The 12,357-nt window shown below is 38.7% G+C and overlaps 1 long non-coding RNA gene across 3 annotated transcripts in view; it reads right to left on the reverse strand.

Annotated features, from left to right (window-relative positions):
* Window positions 1–4,345: 4,345 nt before the first annotated feature.
* LOC104976069 (uncharacterized) overlaps window positions 4,346–12,357 on the reverse strand; it is a 287,898-nt gene continuing 279,886 nt past the window's right edge. For all 3 annotated transcript variants that reach the window (XR_009493137.1, XR_815972.4, XR_009493138.1), the window contains 3 exons: window positions 10,236–10,452; window positions 7,688–7,762; window positions 4,346–6,603 (listed from right to left, as the gene is read on the reverse strand). This is a non-coding gene — a long non-coding RNA (uncharacterized lncRNA). The remainder of the gene's footprint in view (window positions 6,604–7,687; window positions 7,763–10,235; window positions 10,453–12,357) is intronic.

The raw sequence follows: 12,357 nt of genomic DNA on the forward strand, positions 1-12,357 counted from the left end.
GGTTTTCTCTGGATATATGTCTAGGAATGGGATTGCTGGATCATATAGTAGTTCTGATTTTTAGTTTTTCAAGGAATTTTCATAACATTCTCTGTAGTGGTTGTAACCAATTTACATTCCCACCAACAGGGTGGGAGGGTTCCCTTTTCTACACAATATCTATTTTTAAAAATTAACCCACTCTCTTCTGAAAATTCTGTATGCATGCAGCAGTGAGAATAAACTATACTTACATGAATCATATGGGAAAATTTCACGTGTGCCAAAGAAGCAAAAGAAACCACACCCAAATGAACATTACAATGGACTATGTCCCCCTCCACAATATCTGTGTTGAAAACCTAGTGTCTAATGCGATGGTGTTAGGAGATGAGGCATTTGAAAGGTAACGAGGTCTTAAAGGTTGAGCCCTCATGAAAGGAATCAGGGCACTTCAGAGAGAGACGTGACAAAGCTCCCTTGCCCCGTAGACCCTTGTGTGGTTACAGCGAATACAGCCAGCTATGAAGCGGGCTCTCCTCACCAGACACCACATCCTCCAGCACCAAGATCTTGAACTTCCCAGTCTTCAGGATAAACGTTTGCTGTTTACACATTTTCCAGTTTATGGTTCTTGGTACAGCAGCTCAACAGACTAAAACAAGCACGTACTGAATGATTCCAAATCTTACACATCAGCATTTGTACATATAGGAAAAAAATAAAATTGATCTATTTTTTTCAGAAGTTGGATTAGTGGTTATCTTTTGTTGGGTGGGATTTGTGTTGGTAAAAAGAATACGGATTAATCTTTGTTATTTTGGGAAGATTCCACAAGAGTGTCCAGTTTATGAAAAATTTATCCTGTTGTTCACTTACAATAAATGTCCTCTATTATTCCCAATACGCTTCCATTCTTGTTTTCTTTTTTCTCATGAATTCTCTACACTTCAAATACAGAATGTTCTTACTGCCTTTGAGTTGTCTGCTTTATTATTGGTATTTGGCATGCAATAACGTGCCAAGTGCCCAGGATCTTCAATTGTATCAAATCAGATCAGATGAGGTCAGTCACTCAGTCGTGTCCGACTCTTTGCAACCCCATGAATCGCAGCACGCCAGGCCTCCCTGTCCATGACCAACTCCCGGAGTTCACTCAGACTCACGTCCATCAAGTCAGTGATGCCATCCAGCCATCGCATCCTCTGTCGTCCCCTTCTCCTCCTGCCCCCAATCCCTCCCAGCATCAGAGTCTTTTCCAACGAGTCAACCCTTCACACGAGGTGGCCAAAGTACTGGAGTTTCAGCTTTAGCATCATTCCTTCCAAAGAAATCCCAGGGCTCATCTCCTTCAGAATGGACTGGTTGGATCTCCTTGCAGTCCAAGGGATTCTCAAGAGTCTTCTCCAACACCACACTTCAAAAGCATCAATTCTTCGCCACTCAGCCTTCTTCACAGTCCAACTCTCACATCCATACATGACCACAGGAAAAACCATAGCCTTGACTAGACGGACTTTTGTTGGCAAAGTAATGTCTCTGCTTTTGAATATGCTATCTAGGTTGGTCATAACTTTCCTTCCAAGGAGTAAGCGTCTTTTAATTTCATGGCTGCAGTCACCATCTGTAGTGATTTTGGAGCCCAGAAAAATAAAATCTGACACTGTTTCCACTGTTTCCCCATCTATAGCATGTTATAAAGACAAACGGGTGCCTTGTGCTTTCAACATAGGGTTTTTTAAGGTTTTTCAAAGATGATGGAGAAAAATTTTTAACTTTTTAACTTTCATCTCTCTCAAATTCTCTCATAAAGATCCTAGCTAAAACATAACACTGGAGTCAGTGCTTTCTTTCTGCTCCAGGTTGCTTGAATCACATCTAAGTGTCTTGACAGTTTCCTCACTCTCTCCAAAATCTTTCTCAGAACTTTTGTTCCCATACCTCGTTGGTTTCCATACTCATCTGCACACTAAGGCAGAGTTACATTCTCAAATAAAAGCTTCCACTACTTCCCCTTCACATGGAATTTTGATGAATTCAATGATCACCTCAGGTATATTCCAGATCTAAAAGTACCATAATGTGTTCGGTAGGTTATTAGGTGAGTATTTGACCAAAGCTTTGCTGACCCTTAGCTCTTTTTTCAAAACCACAGTAAACTGCCTGCAAGTTATGTGATCAATAACTACCCTACTGAGGTCACTTGAGTAATTAAAAATTCCTGAGATTTGCAATGGTAGTGATTATATACTCATTGTTGATTGTTTCAGTCCCATTTAAATAAATTGTGCAAATCAAACTGATCATACAAGAGGGACTTCCCTGTCATCCAGTGAATAAGACTCTCTGCTCCCAACACAAGTGGCCTGGGTTCGGTCCCTGGTCAGGGAAGTAAGATCTCATATACTGCAACTGAGCCTGCACGCCACAACTAAAGAAGCCCTCAGGCTGCAAGAAGACCCAGTGCCGCCACCAAAAAAAAAGTTGGTCACGTAAGACTGTGTCTGTATTAACATAGTTAACCACATAGTTAAGGAATTCATTAATTAATGATGGCAAGGCTACAATGCCTATGATAATAACATCTAGATGCTAGTTTGTATCCTGTGTCGCATTGACTTGCATGTTGTTTTATCGTAAAGGAAAGACCATGTTTTGTAAATGGAATCCACATCTACCGTAGGAAGCTTGGGAAATTGGTATGCACTGGAGTATCCTGAGTTGATCAACTACACGATTAACGTGATGATTATGCAGAAGAGAACTGTGAAAACTGAATGAAAAAAAGACTTGATGACTGAGGCTGAGACGTAGGATCACAAAGTTAATGTTAAAAAGAGTACACATGGTGTCTTTCCTAGAGGCCTTCGAGATACTGAACTAGTGGAGGCCACCGAAAGGTGAGTTTTGGCAGTTTGTCACTTGAGAGTAGTGTTGATGCTCAAATTCCAAGCATAATTGGCTTTTGTGTGTTTCAGCACAGGTATGGCTTTGTTTATTTAAGCCACTTGAGATAATCGCTCTTTTGATTCTGTGGTATTTCTAACATTTATTATTATATTTTAAAGGGCATTTTTGGACACCAGTATGTGAACCTCTCGATATAATGTTTACTAAGGTCTGATGAGGCTCCAATGTAGTGTGCAGACAGGAGTCTTTTGACTTTTTCTAGAACAATTTGCTTGTTTAACTTTTATTAAAAAGTTTAAGTTTTTCTGCATGACAAGATTCTTAAGTGCTTAGGTTTTTGCAAAGTGACATAAATCAAAAACTTAAATTGAAAAAGGCTCAACCTATCTATTTTAAATGAAAGAACTGACAATTTTGTGATTTATAAGTATTTAAGCTGTCACTAGCCACCCAGTGTCTTGCTAATGATTTTTCCCCTTTAGATGACAAATCCAACTGATTAACTGTCCTAATTGCTACTGTGCACATCCCCTCCTTAGCAGGAGTCTTGGTAATTTGGAAGATATTTTTTCAATGGAAATTTGCTTGAAACCTTAAAATGTGGACAAAAATTTTTTTATAAATAATACACTATGTACCTGAGTTAAAAAAGCACAAGTAAGTGTAGATGTGTTCACTGATTTATGTGAATGGTAAAGGTGTGTTACACTTCAGGGAAAATGTCTATAATCTCGTATATCATTAAAAGCATTTTTAAAATTTATTTTTAATTGGAAGATAAATGCTTTACAATGTTGTATTGGTTTCTGCCAAACGTCACCATGAACCGACCATAGGTATACGTATGTCCCCTCCCTCTGGAGCCTCTCTCCCGCCCCTCTAGGTTGTCACAGAGCACCCGGGTGAGCCCGCTGCATCACACAGCAGATTCCCTCTGGCTATGTGTTACACAGGGTAATGTGTATGTTTCGATGCTGCTCTTGCAATTCGTCCCACCCTCTGCTTCCCTCACTGTGTCCACAAGCCTGTTCTCAATGTCTGTGTCTCTGTTACTGCCCTGAAAATAGGCGCATCAGTAATATCTGATATTTTGCTGTTTCTGACTTAACTCTGTATAGCAGGCTCTAGGCTCACCTACCTCACAACAACTTGTTCAGATTTGTTCCTTTTATGGCTAATTGTTGTTAAGTCATGTCTGACTCTTTTGCGACCCCATGGACCCACCTGGCTCCTCTGTCCATGGAATTTTCCAGGCAAGAATACTGGAGTGGGTAGCCTTTTCCTCCTCCAGGGGATGTTCCTGACCCAGGGATTGAACTTGTGTTTCCCGCTTTGTCAGGAGGACTCGTTACTGCAGAATCACGTGGGAAACCCTATGGCTGAGTAGTGTTCCATTGTAAAAACAAACATTTTGAAGAACAGCTACTGACTTAGGTTTATTGCTCTAAAGAAAAATTAAGATTTATTTAAAAATTAGTCTTACAGGATTTAATTCAATGTGCTATATTCCTAACATGCCAATTTATACAACACACTAAAAATTACATTGATTACTTAAAGGGGGTATACATAACAAAACAATAAATTTTAATGATTTCATTTAATTTTTATTGTAATGGCTTTACAGTGTTGTTAGTTTCTTCTGTACAGTAAAGGGTTGGTTTATAAATATAAGATTATTCTACATTACTATTATTTCTTGTAAATGAAGATTCCAGTAAGTAATTGATACAATATAACTTTAGCAAATATAGCAAACTACATTAATTCATTTTAAAATGTCTATTATTCTACAGATAATATAATAAACTTTGGTTCTAGTCAACAGTTTTCTAATCATAAATATATCTCTCCAATTGCTTGATTCTAATGCAATTCTTAAGAACTCTGCTGTTTGGAAACAAAGGGACTAAAGGAGGTGAAGAACAAGAGCAGAAAACCCAATTCAGTAGTTACTAGAAGTCACAAGCTCCCAGCTACAACGATGGATGAGGTAAGAGAATGTGGTGAACTTTACCCAGTTATTTTAATAATTCCTTGGATGCATTAGTAGTAAAACAGCCACAATTACAAGATTAAAATTGCACAGTACCTGTAAATCAGCACAGTTGTCCAGTGAGGATGACTACGCTTCCTGTTTGTCCAGGACTAAGAGACGTTCAGTGTTAAAACCAGGCGAGGTCCAGATAAACTGCAGTAGTCACCCTAAAGCACCTATTCACGTCTCCACTTGTACCCCATCATCCTCCAATATTTTAATAGGAGTTTTAAAAGAATACCACAGGACTCCATCACAATTATTTTCATTCTTGATTTTCCTTTCCATGTAAAGTGTCATCCACATTATCCAAACTCATGGTTTGTATCATTGCATTTCACCAAAGGGATGTGAATTTTATTTATTTTTTGCTGGCAGTAATGATCTGTGTTTGTATCATTTTCTTTAGTATTTGGCATTAAAGCAGGGTAAAATATCAGAGACATATATCACATTAAGTATTATCTGCTGTGAGGCATATTACAATAAACATTTTGTTCAGTTTATTATAGCTTTCTAAAAAGATTTTTAAGATAATTTATCATGATCATTTCACAATATATACAAACACTGAACCATTTTATTATACATCTGAAATGTTATATTTCACTTATACCTCAATTTACAAAACAAGAATCATATGAATTTTATCGAACTTTCAAAGAGTATGGAGAAGAACAGATGTACTTTTACCTATTCCAACCACCAAGTACAAGTTCAAAACTGGGAGATATTTATACCTATGTTTATGTGGAACGACTTGGTGAATTCTGAAGTTTTCTTTTTGTCTCATGTATCTCAGAATGAATACTGGAGAAGCTGCTAAAAGAACCCTCGTACAGCCTCTTCTCTGTAGCCGAAGGACCAGGTAACAAGAGAAAAACCTTCACCCAATAACCGGTGTAGAGTAACCTGTAGAGTAAGCCCCAGCCTCATCCTTTCTAGCAAAGTTTTGCGTGGAAAAGCAAGACTTCCACCCTTGGCAGGCAACAGTGAGATACTCTAACTTTCCTTCCACAGCTTGGTATCAGAAGAGGCTGACTGGAGAACTGAGCTTTCCATCCCTGACAGATCTCGTGCCATGCTGCAGTGGAGACCAGGACAGAGTCTGGATCGCCACTTCTCTGCAGCAGTAACAAGGTACCTCCACTTCCTCACCGAGGGTGTGTGAGAACAAGAACTATGCAGTCAAGGCTCTTAGCACTACTCCGTGATAACGAGTCCACTTCCTCCAAGGAACTGGCAGCGGGGGCCCCAGTGAAGCCTGGTGACGAGATCTTCTCCTGCTTCCAGCCAGGTCCCAGCTGAAGTTGGAGAGAGAGCTGGAACTCTGAGCCCGTCCAGCAGTAACAAAGAGCCCCCGTTCATCCCAATGGGAAACCAGGCCATGTGAAGAACCTGCACTTCCGGCTCGTCTGAAGGTAACAAGACGACACCCCCACACTCTTCTTGCACTGAAGTGGCCATTGGAGGAAGCTTGATAAACACAAAATTTAAATAATAATCAGATTTTAGCTTGAATGTCCAGGTTTAGGGGGAAATCACTCACTTGTCACACAAAGAATGAGAATAAGCAAATAATTTGACTCCAACACCAGGATTATATGGATGTTCTTTTCTACAGGAACCATACAGATGCTTCAGCGAGTAATTACACAATGCTTACATTTGCTTTCCTAAGGAAATAAAAGAAATAAGAATCAATGGAAATTTTAGCACCCCAAAAGTATCCATTCATCTCTAGATGATAAAGTGTGATTATCTCTATTAATCAGGATATTGTTCAGTCTTTAAGAAGAAGGATGTCCTGCCATTTGTGACAATGCGGATGAACCTGGAGGGCATTATGCTAAATGAAGTGAGAGGCACCGTGAGACATGCCTCCCTCCCTCAGCTGAACCCGGACAGACAAATGGTAGAAGGCGGGTGAGAGGGGCTGCTGCTGGGCAACGTGAGCAGTTTCACTTTGCAGTCAGTGCTGCAGAGCTACTGTCCAGCACGGGGCCTATGCCTGTGTGCTATGTTAGACATCGAAAGTTTCCTAAAGAAGATTTTAGGTACTCGTACCATACACACAGAAAATGTTAACTATGTGAGGTGATGTACGTTAGTTTGCCTAACTGGTAATTATTCCACAAGGTATATACATAAATCAAAATCTGACACTTGTATACCTTAAATATATACCTTTTTGTCAGTTATACCTCAATAAAGAAAGGGGAGGGAGAGGTAGGTTTCCCCCATGTTGTATGTTGTAAATGGCATGGCTCATTAATACCAACTTTTGGGCAGTTATCCATAACATTTATGTCCCTGAAGCTTTCTCCTGCCCCAATAAATGGTTAAGGCAAGCAAATTAAGCACTTAGAGAGAACAACAGTTTATATGTTTTGTAGGCTAAGATTCATGAGTTTTTAAAATGTTGTCTAAGTTACTCTATATTTATTCTAATGTTGTCTCTACAGATATCCTCCTACCCCACCCAAACTCTGACACGCGCATTGAAAAGCTCAGTTTTATGTATTTGTCACCACTCCCAACTTAACTGAGTGTTGTTTTCACTTAAACATCTATGTGGCTGAGGGTTCAAACCGACTCACGCTATATAAATTCTCTTGTATAAAGACTGTCTCCATCCTTGGACACAAGTCTAGAAGTTTTACACCTGTCCCAAGGAACTGTTAAATGATTTTGTATTTTGGAATAGAGAACAGTTTGTTAAACTGGGAATATAACACAGAAATGATTACATCAAATTACCTTCAGCTCAAAGAAAAATATATGGACTCCATTTTCTCAGATCAGGATTCCCTTGGGTTTGTTTGCTCTGAAGTCCTGAAAAGAAATGAGAACTTCTCTGATGCTGTCATAGATTTTCACACTGGCAGTCATATGTCTTTAATAAGTCTGAATTATCATTAGATAAAATTCTCCCCTTTGAAGGGTCAGTTTGGGGGACCCCTAAAAATTACACATGTTTACTCACAAACCAGTTTCTTAACTGCAGTCATGCGACCACAGCGACCCTATTCACTATCCTGGCTCCCGCGTGCACAGCTCAGAGAGTCGCTTGTAGCATCTACAGCATTGCTCCTGCCCGGGGTGAGAATGCTGATGTTTATGTGACTGTCAGAGCTTAACCGTAAAGCTGAAGAACATTCTTGGTCTACAAGGGTATACTGTCAAGCATTCTGTCGTCTTACACTTACCACATAAGTCGCCAACTCTTCAGTCCGAACAGTGAGTTAAAAAATTGTCTCATATTTCACTTGGTTGGCTATATCTAAAGTGAAAGTGAAGTCACTCAGTCGTGTCCGACTCTTTGCGACCCTATGGACTGTAGCCTACCAGGCTTCTCCGTCCATGGGATTTTCCAGGCAAGAGTACTGGAGTGGGCTGCCATTTCCTTCTCCGTGGCTATATCTAAACTAGCTTTTAAATCTGTCTATATACAAAAAAGAAAAAAATCTAAAATTTGAAAAGTCAAAACTTTCTTTTCAGATTCTTAACAGTCCATTCAGAGAAAAAGGTATTTGTGAGCTGTAAGTTCTAGAACAGGCCACTACATAGACCACATGTAGATTTCGACTGTTTTTTCCCTAAGGGAGTAGAGGAATTTATAATACGTATCTAAGGTGGTGGTTGTGTTTCTGTGAAATAATAACAAACATCATTAATATAACCCTATCATCCACATTTGACAATTACTCTAATAATTGAAGTTTCAAGTTGTATTCTAGCAATGTGTACAGCTAATCCCTAGCTATCCAAGGGCCAAAATCCGAGAATGTTCAATAGCCTTGTATAAAATGGCATTTTTTTATTGTTGTTTTGTTACTAAGCCATGTCTCTTTTGTGACCCCATGAACAGTAGCCTGCCAGGCTTCTCTGTCCATGGGATTTCTCCGGCAAGAATACTGGCGTGGATTGCCATTCCTTTCTCCAAAGGATTTTCCCAACCCAGGGATCGAACTGGCATCTCCTGTATTCCAGGGGAATACACCGAGTCACAAGGGAAGTCCTAAAGTGGCACAGGATTTACATATACTCTACACCCATCCTCCAGTGTACTTTAAATCATCTCTAAATTACCAGTAATACCTAATAAAATGTAAATGCTACTTAAAAAGTCATTGTAATATAAATACAATGTAAAAAAGTTGTTACAATGCAAATTCAAATTTGCCTTTTGGAAATTTCTGGAATTTCGATCCACAGTTGGCTGAACCTACAGAAGCAGAACCTGAGGATACAGAAAGCCTGTATGTCTATAAGTGGGAAGGAGACAATGACAGCTCTGTCCCGTCTGACTAATTAAAGAAACTTTCATACCAAACTCTGGGTAGCCTCATCTTAATCTTTTGTTAACAATCTGCTCATTGGGCTTGTGGTTGGAAAGAAACTATTTAAAAGGTAATGAGATTTCAAAGCTAAAGAGCCAGGGTTTGAAAGGAGGGAGGGTGGAAAGGGGGTGCAGAGAAGGAAACTGAAGGAAGAGGGTGGAGAGATTCATGGAAAGGAGAGATGCTGTGGTGGGGTGGGAAGCCTGTGAAGATGAGGCAGAGTCAGAGGGAAATAGTTGGAGAAAGAAAGGCTGTGAAAAGGGGTCAGATCCCCCTGCACTCACCCTCCTCACCGCAGGCAGATCAATCTTTTTAAACCAAGGCTTTGAGGATGTTCCTTCTCAACTCAAAACCCTCCCTGGCTTCAACCTTTTAATCAATAAAGTACTATCTACTCTTAAAAAAAAAAAAAAAAAGTAATGAGAAAAACATATCCAATACTCTGACAGGCTGTTTTTAAAGATATTTTAAATGAAAGTAATAGGAAAACAATTATGTACATTCTGTAGTCTGATTTGCATGTTAACTCCTTTAAAATACCATTATCTCAAATATCAGAAACTGCTATATATTTCAAGGCTTACTGGCAGGTTTTTGAGTTTCATTTTATTTTTGTGTTTGTACTCCAAAAACTTTCAACTGGGAATTTAACAGTGCTTTTTTAATAAATATTTCAGGATGCACTCACTTTTCAAAGATTCTTAGGTCTTAGCTGTGAGAAGAAATGTACCTTGGAGGCATACCTTGGAGATATTATGGGTTTTGGTTCCAGACTACCACAATAAAGCAAGAATATCACAATATAAAATTAAGTATACATTTTTCCTTGGTTTCCCAGTATATATAAAAATTATGCTTACACTATACACTCTTCTGAAGTCTATTAAGTGTAAAATAACACTATGCCTAAAAGAACAATGTACATACCTTCATTTTAAAATGCATTACTGCTAAAAAATACTAACCATCATCTGAGTCTTTAGCAAGTCATCATCTTGCTGACAGAGGGTCTGGCTTCGATTGTTGATGGCTGCAGACTGACTTGGGCTGGTGGTTGCTGGAAGCAGGGATGAAGTGAAGTCGCTCAGTCGTGCCTGATTCTCTGTGACCCCATGGACTATAGCGGGTTGCCATTTCCTTCTCCAGGGGATCTTCCCTACCCAGGGATCAAACCCGGGTCTCCTGCATTGTAGACAGATGCTTTACCCTCTGAGCCACCAGGGAAGACTTGCTAAAGCAGCGATGGCTACGGCAATTTCTTAAAATAAGACTAGGAAGTTTGTCACACTGATTGACGTTTCCTCTCATGAACAATGAAAATAAATATAGTTTTTCCCAAGTATGTATACATTATTCTCTTTTACATAATATTATTATTTATGTGTTATGTGTGTATATAGTATATATAAAATTATATATCTGAATCAAATATTTTTTTGCTTAAGGAGTTGCCAATTCTGAGTAAAAAGGGTAGCAAAAACATCATTTTAATGGATGTTAGCCTTTTGGAACTAAAAATGCACTCTTATCTAAATCAAGTCACAATTTTCTGTGGGAACTTTGAAAGTGGAAAGTAATTGCTTTGAATTACATGTACCCATAGAAGACATGCAGTATGCTTGGAGCCTTTACAATGGCACATTGTGGCTGCGTGAAAATGTTGGCTGAATAGGCAAAGTAAAAATGTATTAAAATGGATAAATATTTACGTTAGACATTTCTCCATTGCAAGCAACAGACCTAAGTAATAAACTGTATGCTTACATGAGCTACAGAATGGTGGCAATCTGTGGAACATACACCTAAAACCAGAATATGTCCAAGCTAGGAAGGCTTCAGTCAAGTCTGAATATCTTCCGAGACTGCAATGCATTCAGCTTCTCTGTCTTCTATATCTGCTTCATGCTAAGACTGAAAACCCTCATGTCATAGAATGGTTGCCAGCAGCTTCCAAAGCAACAGACATCCTCATTTAATTCCGGCTAAGGAAATGATTCTCTCCAAACACCACCTGCTAAAAAATGAAAAATGCTTGTTCCCAAGACGCCTGTTGTGAGAATATATACTCGTATCTCATTGACATTAATGGAATCATGAATCCATCTCCAAACAAAAAACCATCAACAGCTTGAAGGGATGTATGTGCTGACTACATTGGAAGAAAGATCTGAGGACAAGTTCAGCTTCCACAGAGTTACACAGACTGCATGGGGAAGGGATGAATGCCTGAAAAGTGATACGAATGGATAATGGAAAACCCAAACTATTAAGTGACTTTTCCTATATATTTTTGGAAATATTAGTATATCCTACAATTCTTGAAGGAGAATTTATTTAGACTCATAATGTTCTGCATTATGAGTCTAAATAAAAATAATAGAGAAATACTGTAAATGTGCTCATTTCAAATAGTGAAAATATATACCAGAGCAGAAGGAAATGTGTGTTGCCCATTAAATAACTAGTGCCTTACCTTAACATTCTAGAATGCTGCTGGAAAATCATACCAGTAGGAGAAAATGCACTAGAAAATTGTTGGTATATGTTTGAAGGAATAAATTCATCATATAAGGTTTTAATGTAACTAAAGATTTTCCTAAGCTAATCCAAGGGATCCACAAGAAGCCTGAAATTTTATGTTCAGCAGAACTGTTTACAACCAGAAATTAAGCTCATTTTAGTATAAGGAGCTTTGCATATAAGCTGATTTTAGGGACTGCTGAAATTCAAAATGTAAATGGCTTTAATCTAACGGTGTTCCTGCTTTGTAACAAATGCAGTCCAGCCTGTATCTTCGTTTCCATTATTTTTTTTTTTTCCAATTCACTTTGTTAAGACCCCAAATAGCCAAAATATTGGACCACACACATTTCTCAACTGTTTGGCTCACAGAGGTAATTTTAATTCCTTTATAGCTGGAAAATCTGTCTGGATGGGGAGATGCTTCTAATTAAAAAAAGAAAAGAGCTGTCTCTCAGTACACACACATGGCTGGTGGCTACATATTTCCAATCAGAATGCAGGTATATGAATCAGTCTGTTTTGTTAGGATTCTAAGAATTATTGAAGATATTTTGAGAATTTCTA

Source organism: Bos taurus, chromosome 27, assembly GCF_002263795.3.
Source record: "Bos taurus isolate L1 Dominette 01449 registration number 42190680 breed Hereford chromosome 27, ARS-UCD2.0, whole genome shotgun sequence".
Lineage (NCBI taxonomy): Eukaryota > Metazoa > Chordata > Mammalia > Artiodactyla > Bovidae > Bos > Bos taurus.